The sequence below is a fragment of the Limulus polyphemus genome, unplaced genomic scaffold, assembly GCF_000517525.1.
Source record: "Limulus polyphemus unplaced genomic scaffold, Limulus_polyphemus-2.1.2 Scaffold1945, whole genome shotgun sequence".
NCBI classification, from domain to species: domain Eukaryota; kingdom Metazoa; phylum Arthropoda; class Merostomata; order Xiphosura; family Limulidae; genus Limulus; species Limulus polyphemus.
This window is the reverse complement of record NW_013667555.1, coordinates 84724-97127: the sequence shown is the minus strand read 5'-3', so window position 1 is coordinate 97127 and position 12404 is coordinate 84724. Positions and strand designations below refer to the sequence as shown.

General features: G+C 33.9%; 1 long non-coding RNA gene across 9 annotated transcripts in view; it reads left to right on the top strand.

The window, feature by feature from the left end:
* The window catches only part of LOC111087272, a 139935-nt gene extending 129501 nt beyond the window's left edge, over nt 1-10434 (top strand). For all 9 annotated transcript variants that reach the window (XR_002611976.1, XR_002611979.1, XR_002611982.1 and 6 more), the window contains one exon: nt 9765-10434. This is a non-coding gene — a long non-coding RNA (uncharacterized LOC111087272). The remainder of the gene's footprint in view (nt 1-9764) is intronic.
* Nucleotides 10435-12404: the final 1970 nt, after the last annotated feature.

Here is a 12404-nt window from a genome sequence, read left to right as displayed (position 1 = left end):
TCATATATATGTTAAATAGCTTCAGTACAATATATATATATATATATATATATATAGGTAGACGTGTTCAATAATAAATAATGTTCAGGAATAAAAAATGCATTTCAAAGCTTGTCTGTTCGGTAGCTCAGCGTTAAGCTCGAGAACAATCAAGGCTAAGTTTAGGAGCTCGATCCTTGCGGTGGGCACAGTATAGATAATCCATTTATAAATACAAATATGTGAGCAGAATAATCAGGAACCAATCATACCACACAGCTGGCATAAGTAACGTAAATAGATCAAATGATTTAAACATCTTTACGTATAGAACTTTCATGTGTTGATAATCTGTTTCATGCCTATAGCTTCGATCTTAACTATGAACATTTTAAAGGTGACATACACGTGGCGACTTGTGAAATAAGTAATTTTCATGAATAAGTTAAAACACATCCAGTTGAACCTTCTATCTGAAAACTGATAGTTACGTGTCGATTTGCTTAGTCCAAGAAACCTGCTAAATCCTTTCCAATGGAGTGAAAATTGGGCAAGCTCTGCTGATTTCACTTTACGTAGTTTCCCTCAAAAAGTTATGTGTATATTTATATAGCATGATCATTCTATAGCTACTTGCTTCGGCTTAACAATGTGTAACATTAAATGGTACAGAATTTAAATTTTCAACACGGTCTTGAATGGAAACTAGACATAGTTTATCTTCTCGGACTTGTGATCATGAAACTGATTAAATGGAACTTGTAATATGATATTTAGAATAGTTTTCGTGATACTGTATAACTTGTTCGTACCAAATTGATACTTTAGTTTACATCTGTACTTTTCCTTTCCAAAAACGTATTGTTTTGGGGAGAGTTTACCGAATAATTGCATGTCAACTTAGGTGGCAGTATAAGGATCGTTTGTGGCACATTGTCATCCTGGTGGACTGGGAATATACAAGAATCAATTGATCTGTCCAGTTTGGTGACCTTTGTATTATCATATGTTAGAGATCAGCCTTAATCTTGACCATTGTTATCCCACAACAACTTTTCATTCGTTCTTAGGCAGCTTTATACCATTATATTCAATCAGCCGTGTGTCAAGTTTCTGATAGGCTTATTATCCTACACTTGTATTATGCATTCTTCTGACACTTTTTTACATTATCGTTATCAAAAATATCCTTACCGTTATCTGAGATTTGTTTGAAAAGAAAATCATTGTCTTCCATGAATTGCTTCCGGTTAACCCTATTATTACCGACGGGGACTTTTTAAACACATTATTCTACACTATTTATGTATCAGATTGCTTATGCGTGAATGAATTTCTTGGCTACAACTCCCCTAGTAACATATGAAGCACAAAACATAAATGCCAACGCTTTCGCAATTAATCCCACTATTTACTGCTGGAACCGATGTATTTTATCTAAAACAGTTAGTGATTTGGCCATTTCTTCTGAGTAACGTCAGTTCACGTGTCATAAGTATACAACGTGCGTATTTGATGTTGATATATATATATATATATTATTTATAGCAATCAACATCCGTGAAATTGAGGAAATTTTAACTTGTGTTCATTTAATGTGCAGATTGTGGCGCTTATATCTTAACGTTTATCATGTAGTGGGCACTATAATTATCAACACAACCTAATACACCGTACATATATTTGGACACTAGACATTTCCTTGCTTAAAATTAGTCGCATGTAAGTTTAGATGAAGTATCATCATAATACAAGTAAAATAAAAACACATGTGAACTTCACAACAATTTTACCGTTCCTTCCCTTGCAAATTAACCTAAAAACGCATTATTGTGTCTATATGTATGTGTTACATATCAGCAACTGTAGGCTTGACCCTTCATTTAACCAACACCTTGGGACAATATCATCATTATTTATATAGTTAGAGATATATGATCTTAGTCATTTTGTAAGTCAAATTCGGTGACGGCATTATTACCATATAAGAGATGGACACGTGTAGACTTGATATTAGATATTTACCTGCCCAGAAAGCCACAAGCTTGGAAACCCAACGTTTCATGCACTTGATATCCTAGGCAGTATCTCTAGAGGTTCTAAGATTTTTAATTTTTTAAGTCTTCTCCAAAAAATGCTTAACATTTTACAAAGCCCTTAAATAAATAAATAAAAACTTAAAAAGATATTCTGTTTCTGTCCGTCTCGATATATATGATGAACTGCTGATTTCGTGGATGTGGACTGAGCAGGAAATTGTTACTGGTAGAACTGAAGTTTTGTTTATAATAAAAACTTCCAGAGTTAGGATTAAAACCTCATCGTTAGCATCTACACCTCCACTTAGATGATGGCAAATAATCTTTCCTGACAAATAAGGAAAATTTGTGGTCTTAATGTAGTACGTATATTTAATGATTTTGTTTATTTCTAGCAATCACTTTTGCTAATATATGAATGTCATTCACTATGCTGATCTGAAAGTTTGCCCTAATTTTGTTACTTCTAGTAACACAAGTTTTTAGATAATGTATGGTAGTTGACTTCGTTTTTAAAAGCACTGAAAATTAACATAAGTGACGTTTCTCTCTGGTTAACTTGTTTGTTTGTTGTTAAGCTCAAAGTTTTTAGCGCTATAAGTCTTCAAGCCTACTGCTGTGCTACTTGGGGGCCCATTCTTGTTAAATATTTCTTTTTTTACTTTCGAAACGTCGTCCTCTACACTTGTTTTTCTACAACAGGCAGTTGCCATCCATTCAACAAAGTTTCATCATTGTTTAATCATATTTAATTTTTCACGCTATTGAGGAGAACAGAAGAAGGAGAAAGCAAGAACAAGATAAGAAAACCGTAAAGTTGGCACAAACAAACCTGCTTGAAAGATGGATATTCACAAGGTTTTTAGAATATCTCATTCGTTCATAAAGATATTTCGATAAAAATGGGGAATCTAACAGAAAAAGAAAAAAAAAAGATTGTGTGTGATTCCAGTGCAGCTGTTTTTGAAATGTAATAATAATTAAGTTGAGAAATTCCAAATTTCAACTAAATTTGTATTAATTAAAAGCAACTTCTTAGCAAGCCTCCCTGTGGCACCGCAGTATGTCTGCGGACTTACAACCCTAGAAACCGGGTTTCGATACTCGTGGTGGGCAGAGCACAGATAGCCCATTGTGTAGCTTTGTGCACAAATTGAGACAAACAAACTTTTTAACGAGGATATTTAAATAGCTTAGACCTAGCTACCCCAAATTACTTACTAGTTTTGGGTTGTCTATTATATAAGCTACAATATGGAAGAGTCTTAATTTCGAAAAATAAAGTATCAACATAAATTTTTAAGCTGATAAAATACTAAGAATTTTGGGGTGGCTTGAATCTATAGAAATTAAGGTCAACTGCTGCATTTTTACACAAAATTAATTTGAAATTTCATCACTTATGAATTATTGGGTTTCAAAGATAGCTTCAACAGAAGGAAAAACACAGACTTTTTTTTTTCCGTCGGATTTATCATTTTGATTTAGTCATCTTCATAAATGAATGAGGTATTCCAAGTACACACTAGGCAGGTTTGTTTGTCACTTTAACGTAACTACTTATATATTCATTTCTGGTGTAATCCAGTTTAATCAAAGTGCATATAACTGAAGCTAAAGTATATTTTACACTTAGATTTGTTCGAAATGGTACATAAATTTATACGTTGATTTCAGTGTATGTAAGAAATGAACCATTGTTGGACCTAAACAATTAAATCGTTTTACGAATAGTGTTTTCACAACTTCAGTATATCTTTGTTTGAAGTTAAGCACAAAGGGGTACTATCTGTACTCTGTCTACCGCTGTGCCATTGAGGGGCGGCATTCTTTGGTTTATTTATTTGAACTGTGATATATACAACTTGATATGAAGGTTGTGAAAATCATTTATGTTTTTGTTTTCATTGAATTGCTGATTCAACCTATGATATAAACAAAGTAGCGTTTCGTTCAAAATGATGCACTTTTGATCCATTTTTATACGATTCTTAATATTCTCTGTTGTGTTTGTACAAAGTTAGAAAATATAATATTGGTAATACAGTTCTGACGTAAGATTAGTTGAATTTTTTTAAATAAAAATCACGTAAACTGCAGATGTTCTCCTTTTTTTCACATTTTTGTTAATTTACCCATTTCGGATTTCCAATCAGTGATATGTAAAAGTTAGGTCTGAAATGTTATTTTTACACCCTTCTGAATTGAAATCCAAAATGGGTCCATTAGAGGAACGGTTAAAAAACAAAACAAAAACTTAAACTTACGTGATTCTTTTCACAAATGCTAGACCTGTTGGTTTTAAATGCTTCGCCAGCTCAAACTGTAACGTCTAGTTGAAATGTTTGCTTGTTACCAATGTTTATTGATGAAAAAACAACAAAAGAGCGAAATAAATTTATTTTAACTTTCCTGCTACCAAGTTATCAAACAGACCCATGTGGCCCACATGATTTATGTACGACTTTTTGATTAATGTTTAATAATTTAATTCATTACTACAAGGCGCTAGACTAAAATGTACTAAAAAAACGTAATGTTCATATGTTAGTAATCCTGGCACAATTTGAACATGAAGTTAAGAAAGTAAAATTCAATCTTGTATACGTTTGTATATGGTAATATAACGGAGTACGGACACGTACTTGAAAGTGGGTCCAAGTTGCCCAACCGTGCATCGCTATACCTTGCTGGATCTTTTGTGTATTTATCTTGTATAGATACCAGTCTTCTGGGGATTTTGTATTATTATGGAGTTTTCTGTATTACACGTTATAAAGCCCACGTATTATAGTTTAGTTATAGTAGCAAAGGCTAAAACAAGTTAAAGTGAAATCTAATCCATTTAGATCATATGCGTTGAGAAATTAGTTTTCTCTGATTGTTTATAGCTTGAAGATGTAAATCTCGTTTCAATATTTCTTAGAAACTGGATTCATTGATGGATTTTTCTCAGTTGTTGTAAGTTATACGTAGGACAGAGAACTGTGATACATAATTATATTTCATACAGAATTATTTATGCCTATGTTATACATAATTTTTGTCAATGTATTCGTTAAAAAAGAATAATTTGTTAGCACTAGTATTTGTTGTTTTTTTAGGGGGAGGGAGGGCGAACTACTCTTGTACTAACCGTGGAAATCCTTTAAAATACACCAGTTCTGACATACATTTCTTTGTAAACTTGTTGCAAACAACGACAGGAAGAATGGCGTATGACGAATTGGTATTCCAAAAATGGCTGTAACAAGTTTTTATTAACATTTACATATTTTACAAGTCATGCTTTTTTATTTTTTCTGAACATTACATAAAGTTAGACTAAATGCTAAGAAACATTCTCGTTTATAGGATATCTGTTGAGAAACAAATATGTATCTGGCTTAGTTTTTCCTCCTTTGATAAAGTTGATCATTGTGCTTCAAATTTCTGTAGCTCTGTGTGTATACTGGATCCTTGTGCTTCAGCTGTCTGTAGCTCTGTGTGTATACTGGATCATTGTGCTTCAGCTGTCTGTAGCTCTGTGTGTATACTGGATCATTGTGCTTCAGCTGTCTGTAGCTCTGTATGTATACTGGATCATTATGCTTCAGCTGTCTGTAGCTCTGTGTGTATACTGGATCATTGTGCTTCAGCTGTCTGTAGCTCTGTGTGTATACTGGATCATTGTGCTTCAGCTGTCTGTAGCTCTGTATGTATACTGGATCCTTGTGCTTCAGCTGTCTGTAGCTCTGTGTGTATACTGGATCATTGGGCTTCAGCTATCTATAGCTCTGTGTGTATACTGGATCCTTGTGCTTCAAATTTCTGTAGCTCTGTGTGTATACTGGATCATTGTGCTTCAGCTGTCTGTAGCTCTGTATGTATACTGGATCCTTTTGCTTCAAATCTCTGTAGCTCTGTGTGTATACTGGATCTTTGTGCTTCAGATTTCGGTAGCTCTGTGTGTATACTGGATCATTGTGCTTCAAATCTCTGTAGCTCTGTGTGTATACTGGATCATTGTGCTTCAAATCTCTGTAGCTCTGTGTGTATACTGGATCCTTGTGCTTCAAATCTCTGTAGCTCTGTGTGTATACTGGATCTTCAGATTTTTGTAGCAATGTTTGTTCGATAAAACCTGTTTGAATACAACATGATACGCCAGATTTTCGTAGCGATATTCGTTGAGTTAAATCTTATTTATAAGATATTTATAGGGACGAATGTTGAACAATATATTTACAAAAAACATTGAAAGTAAACGTGATTTTACTATATAGTCGAAACACGGTATTGAAAAGTACGACGGTATATCTTAAAATAAACCTTAAAACAGCTCGTTCTATATTTCTCGTACCAGAAATATTTCAAGTTTTTAATAGTGACGTATTTATAAGTGGCTGAGTGTAGATTTTTAAATGTGTAAGTTATTTTTAGAAAATCGTTCAAAGTACTTCCCAGACACGTTTTATTACTGTTTAATTATTATTGATAATATACAGGAAAACGTGCTATTTTTCATAGTGAGTTTTGGATGATAATCAAAAAAGTAGTATTAGTATTAATTACGATTCTAGGTTTTCAACCAAATTGTTAAAAAAAACTGCAATATTAGAGCTTCTGTAAAAAACGTATTTCCTCTTTCTGACAGTTTTCAATCAGGATATTACCGTGTCCGAAAGAAAGGATATACAGAAGTTTAGGTACACAATCCTTTCAATACAGGAATACTGTGTGAATATATCATCGTGTTTAGTAAAGTACTTATGATTTCCTAAGCTCTGTTACCGAGGTTAGGGTATGTACATAGAATGATATTATTGGGCTCACTATTTCCATAAATCTTGATTGGTTACTACGTGATTATATTTCTAATTTGTTTATCTTATTAAATCGATTACGTGTGTTGGAAAGAACCGTGCAAAGAGTATGTCAAAAAAACATTCATATTCCAAGCGACAAAGCTTTAACACATTGAATTCCGTTTTTATCACACAATAAGGATACCCGAGAGTCTCTAGACGTGAATCGACTTGAGAATATACGATTGTGGAACCGTTAAGGTTTTATGACGTAATTCACACGTCATTGGAAAACAGCGTCATTTTTGGGAATTTCTACCAGTTTCAATTTTATACTTTGTTCTCTGAAATAAAGTGGAAAGTAGATTTGTTTAACAGAAATGACATGAGGCATCATTGCTAATTCTATTTGTTTTCTCTATAATTGTTCAGCTCTGACGTAACCTCAGTTAATTTTATTTACCTATTGTTTTGATAAATAACGCCCTATGTCGGCGATCTTTTGATAAGTAGTTTGTGTGCTATTACATCCCAATAAGCTATAGTAATTTATGATACTTACTTTATATGAGTTTCTAGTAAGAATAATATAATAGTATTTCGATCTGTTATTATTTGCCTATTCTTTTACTGATGATCATATTAATCCATATCGTTAATATGAATGATTATCTAATCTCTATAAAGTTGTGTATTGTTAATATTTTAAATTATCTGTTTAGTTAAGATTGTTAAAATTAATATGTATTTGTGTGTGTGCATATGAACACACACAAAGTTTCTGTGAAGATTAAATAAATAACTATCCAGCTACTACACGCGGTTCACTAGCTGAATACTATTGTTCTAAAAAGTGAAATAAAAAGACATAACTCACTAGAAGTTAAGTTCAAACAGTAACAGCTCGATGTTTGAAAATTTTGTTGCGTTTCATTAAACGCTTGAACTTGATTGGTAGAAAAGTAGGCGGGTGGCGAATATCGACGTGTGATCTGTTACACCTCATTACACAATGTAATAATAATAACTAAAGATAGAATTCAGACAAATTTAACAAATTTCGTTATAAGTGCTCGGCACGAAGGTGTAAATTAAGAATTCAAGGCCTGCGATAGTAAGTTGCTTCAGTTTCCTTGATTTTGGTTTCTGTGGTGTCGGATATTGGTTGTATCTTGTTTAACTAAATGATCTACGTACAAGTAGTGTCGAATTTCTTAGTATTGGTTTGTGTTTTCTTGTTTTAACGCTCTACATGCAAGTAGTGTCGATTTTCTTAGTAGTGGTTTCGGATATCGGTAGTAACTTGATTATCGGTTTACTAAATGCTCTACTTGCAAGTATTGTCGATTTTTTTTTACTGTTGGTTTCAGGTATGGATACTTACTAAGCACTTCATTTGTTGACAGATAAGGCGGAGTCTATTAGAACAAGGGTTGCTAGTGTCCAAATGAGCGTCTACAGTATGCGATGAAAGAGCCCGTTTTCCCGCCTTTACCACTCCGTTGCACTAGTTCTCGACATCCTCTGTATGATGGGCGGCCTAGCCTGAGGGCGAAGTTCACCCTGCCGCCTAAACCCGTAGAATCGAACTTGTGTTCTAGTACTGACGTCACAAGCTCGTTTGTATGGGCCTAGGCTGTGATGGTGGTGTGCAGCGGCGACAACGTCAGGCTGATAATACTTGAGACTTTTTAAGAGCTTATAGTTTTAAGTGTTGATATTTCTAATAATTTTATAGTTTCCTTCTGTTTTACAAAGTTATTGTTTGTATTCCTGTTAATAAGATATGTAAATAGCAAGATCTACGGTGATACAAGGAACCGTTTAGAATTTCAGTGTTATGTCTCGTAGCATGTTGTGACGTCCTTGAAATTATGACCAATGAAAAGCAACAAGAAATTGTAATCCAGCCAATAAGAAGTGTCTGCTTGTTTCCAATCGAATTCTTCTGGGTCAGTTTATTTTTATCCCTCTACCTCGTGAGGCAGACAGTTTAGCGTACATTCTGTCCACAGGTCCAGGGCTGTCTGGCACGTGCATGGCGCCTCAACTAATGGCAGCATGGCCTGAGCTGCTTATGTGTAATTGGTGGAAACCAGAGTAGCCTTTAGAAATTATGATTTTTCCCTGTGGTTAAGTTTAACTGCCTTTTCTTCTATAAAATTGACGCATGTTTTCTTCCAAACGTTCAAATTCACATGAATTAAAATAGATTTAAAAAAAAAAACCCAGTAATTTGAGGAAAGAACAATGTTTACGTAGGTTCTATCTAGCATGTCAACAAATTACAGTTGATCTGTAGGTGAAGATTTACTAGCATAGCATGCACATATATGTTATCTAATAAGAAAAACTGGTAATTAGGAGTAAAAACTGATATTCTGGTATCTTCTGGAAATTTGATTTTAGTCTTATAAAAGGAAAATAACCGACGAGAGCAGTGTCCACAGGCTATACATTCCTGTATGCATTTCTAGGTTTTAATGTAGCTTGATAAATTTATAAAGCACGTTTGTACTTCGAATATTTATCTCAGTTTCTTTTGCAGTGTTATTTTGCTAATATTGAAACTTGCCGTTTTCAAATTCATTACATGTTCTTATTAGCATACATTCCTTTATAAACATAAGAATTTCGAACGATTTGGGCAAGTGTGCTGATACCAGAGGAATGTTCAAGGTAATTTCTGAACAATGCAAAATGTTTAGTTGCAGTCATTTAGAATTATGTCCTGAGAATACAAACAATGAGGTGACGCATAACTTTGTCTTTGATTCCGAATGTTCCAGACTCATTACATATCGTTCTTTTAAAAATGTACTTAATATAGTTGTTTCAACTACATATCATTCATTTTCAACGACCAAGTTTCCAGACAAACTGAAATGTAAATGCTATTGTATCTGTAAACGTTAAAAATTTAGTGAAATATTGCCTTACTCAAACTCTCTTTTTCTAGGTGCCGAGAGATGAAAGTCTTAAGGAAAGCTACCAGTATTCACTCTGAGGGTGTTCGCGGGTTGAGGTAGTAGGTTGTATAGTTGAGAACTACATCTTTGGGGAGAACTGTACAGCCTGCTAACTTTCCCTGGGTCATCCCAAACCGCCCAGAAAATCATCCTTCTCACGTGATATTTCAGATTCTATTTCCTTACTACACGTGGAGCTGCAGTGTGTTTTTAGGTGAAAACTAAATTTTACTCATTACAGTATTTCTGGACATTAAAACCCAACTAAGTGTTAAGAAGAATAACTTATCTGTCGTAAATTGCAGACGCCATTTTTTACAGTTGCATATCATGTATCTGTGCAAACGTTTAGAAGTAACCGTTTTTGTTTTCCAGAGGAGTAGTTTCATAATTTACTCATTAAATGTTCTAGAATGTTCGTGACGGCTTATAACATTAGCATCAAGCTATTTGATTTATGTACTGAACTAAGATTCTTGGTTTGTTAAGATAAATATATTCAAAAAATAAAATGAAATAAAAATGAAACGTATTTGATATGGTTTATTCAAAATAGTCCTGGCTATATTAACTGTAAAATTTTACCGATAGCAAAGTCAAGGTCACTGATTGCACTGGTTGTATTTTTTTATCTCTGTCGCAAATAAAATATCTGTAAGAGCCAAGTATTACTTAATTTAATTGAGAGAGTTATAAAAAAAGAATTTATCTATATGAAGAAAATGGGCAGCAGTTACTCTGTAGAGAAGAAATACTTTAAAATGTATCAGAAAGCACCAAAACTAGAAACGTTAAAATATTTGTCATGTTATTTCTACGTAGTGCAGTAAGAGACAGCTGTATATAAGCTTCTCGTTACCGAGCCGTGTTTGGAAGAGAAATTAGCCGACAATCGAACCGCTACCGTGTTCTGAAACCCTTATAAACATTTCGCAAGAAACGTGCATTACTGTGGAGTACCAGTTTGAAGTCACAATTACAGTTTAGTTATCTCTGCGGGGCGCACACGCCAAAGTACTACGTTCTTATCTGTTGGTATTCCTTTTGTATGTCCCTGATCTGGTTGAAAGCAGGATTTTTTATCATTTGCTATTGAAGTTCCACTGTGAAGGTGTTTAAACATAATCTTCTACGTCAGTTATAGCTGTTATTAACCCCAGCCTGTTTTATTTACACCTTACAGTCCCCCTGTGAAGGTGTTTAAACATAATCTTCTACGTCAGTTATAGCTGTTATTAACCCCAGCCTGTTTTATTTACACCTTACAGTCCCCCTGTGAAGGTGTTTAAAAATAATATCGTACGTTAGTTATAGCTGTTATTAACCCCATCCTGCAGCCTGTTTTATTTACACCTTACAGTTCCCCTGTAAGGTGTTTAAAAATAATATCGTACGTCAGTTATAGCTGTTATTAACCCCATCCTGCAGCCTGTTTTATTTACACCTTACAGTTCCCCTGTGAAGGTGTTTAAAAATAATATCGTACGTCAGTTATAGCTGTTATTAACCCCAGTCTGCAACCTGTTTTATTTACACCTTACAGTTCCCCTGTGAAGGTGTTTAAACATAATCTTCTACGTCAGTTATGGCTGTTATTAACCCCATCCTGCAGCCTGTTTTATTTACAACTTCCAGTTCCCCTGTGAGGTGTTTAAAAATAATATTCTACGTTAGTTATAGCTGTTATTAACACCAGCCTGCAGCCTGATTTATCTACACCTTACAGTTCCCCTGTGAAGGTGTTTAAAAATAATATCCTACGTTAGTTATAGCTGTTATTAACACCAGCCTGCAGCCTGATTTATTTACACCTTACACTTCTTCTGTGAAGGTGTTTAAAAATAATATCCTACGTTAGTTATGGCTGTTATTAACCCCAGCCTGCAGCCTGTTTTGAAACTTCTGTAAGTAAATCTAGAAAATAATTGTTTGCTTTGTGAATTCAACTGATAATGAAATTTATAAACTGCAGGAAACTTTAAATAAATGTTGTTGGAATAAAACATTGTCATTTTGATGAAATCACTTTTCAGTAGCTAATGACGATTATATATCTATAAGCAAAAATAACGTAGAGTAAACGATAAGGTTTAACATTGTGTTTAGTCGTGAAGATAACGAGAATATTTCAATTACTTCAAGAAGGCCAGAAATGATTTTTAGAATCCACTTAATCCTCAAGAAGATAAACACGGACAGTGAAAAAAAAAAAAAAGACGTGTAAGAAAAACTAAATAAAATCTTCTAAAAAAAAGGTAATTGTATGAAATATGTAAATGAAGAGCATATGGTAAGTACATTTGAACTGTTTAAGAAAGTGAAGATAGAGTTGCCTACAAGCTAGAATGTAATGTTGAAAATCCCTACTCAGTTTCAGTACAAGTACATATGTATACTAAGCAAACCACTTCGTTTGTAATGAACTAAATTTTAAACATGGTAAATAATGTTGCTTATCTAAATTAGATAAATTAAAAACGTTAAAAGTGCCTAATAATATATTCAAAACCGGCACTGGGCTCTTTGGATAACTGTACATGTTTCGGCGGTCGGTACTACTCCGCCATCATCAAGAGATGGGAATTGTGATTACGAGGTAGTACCATCCACTGAAACATGTAAAGCTATCC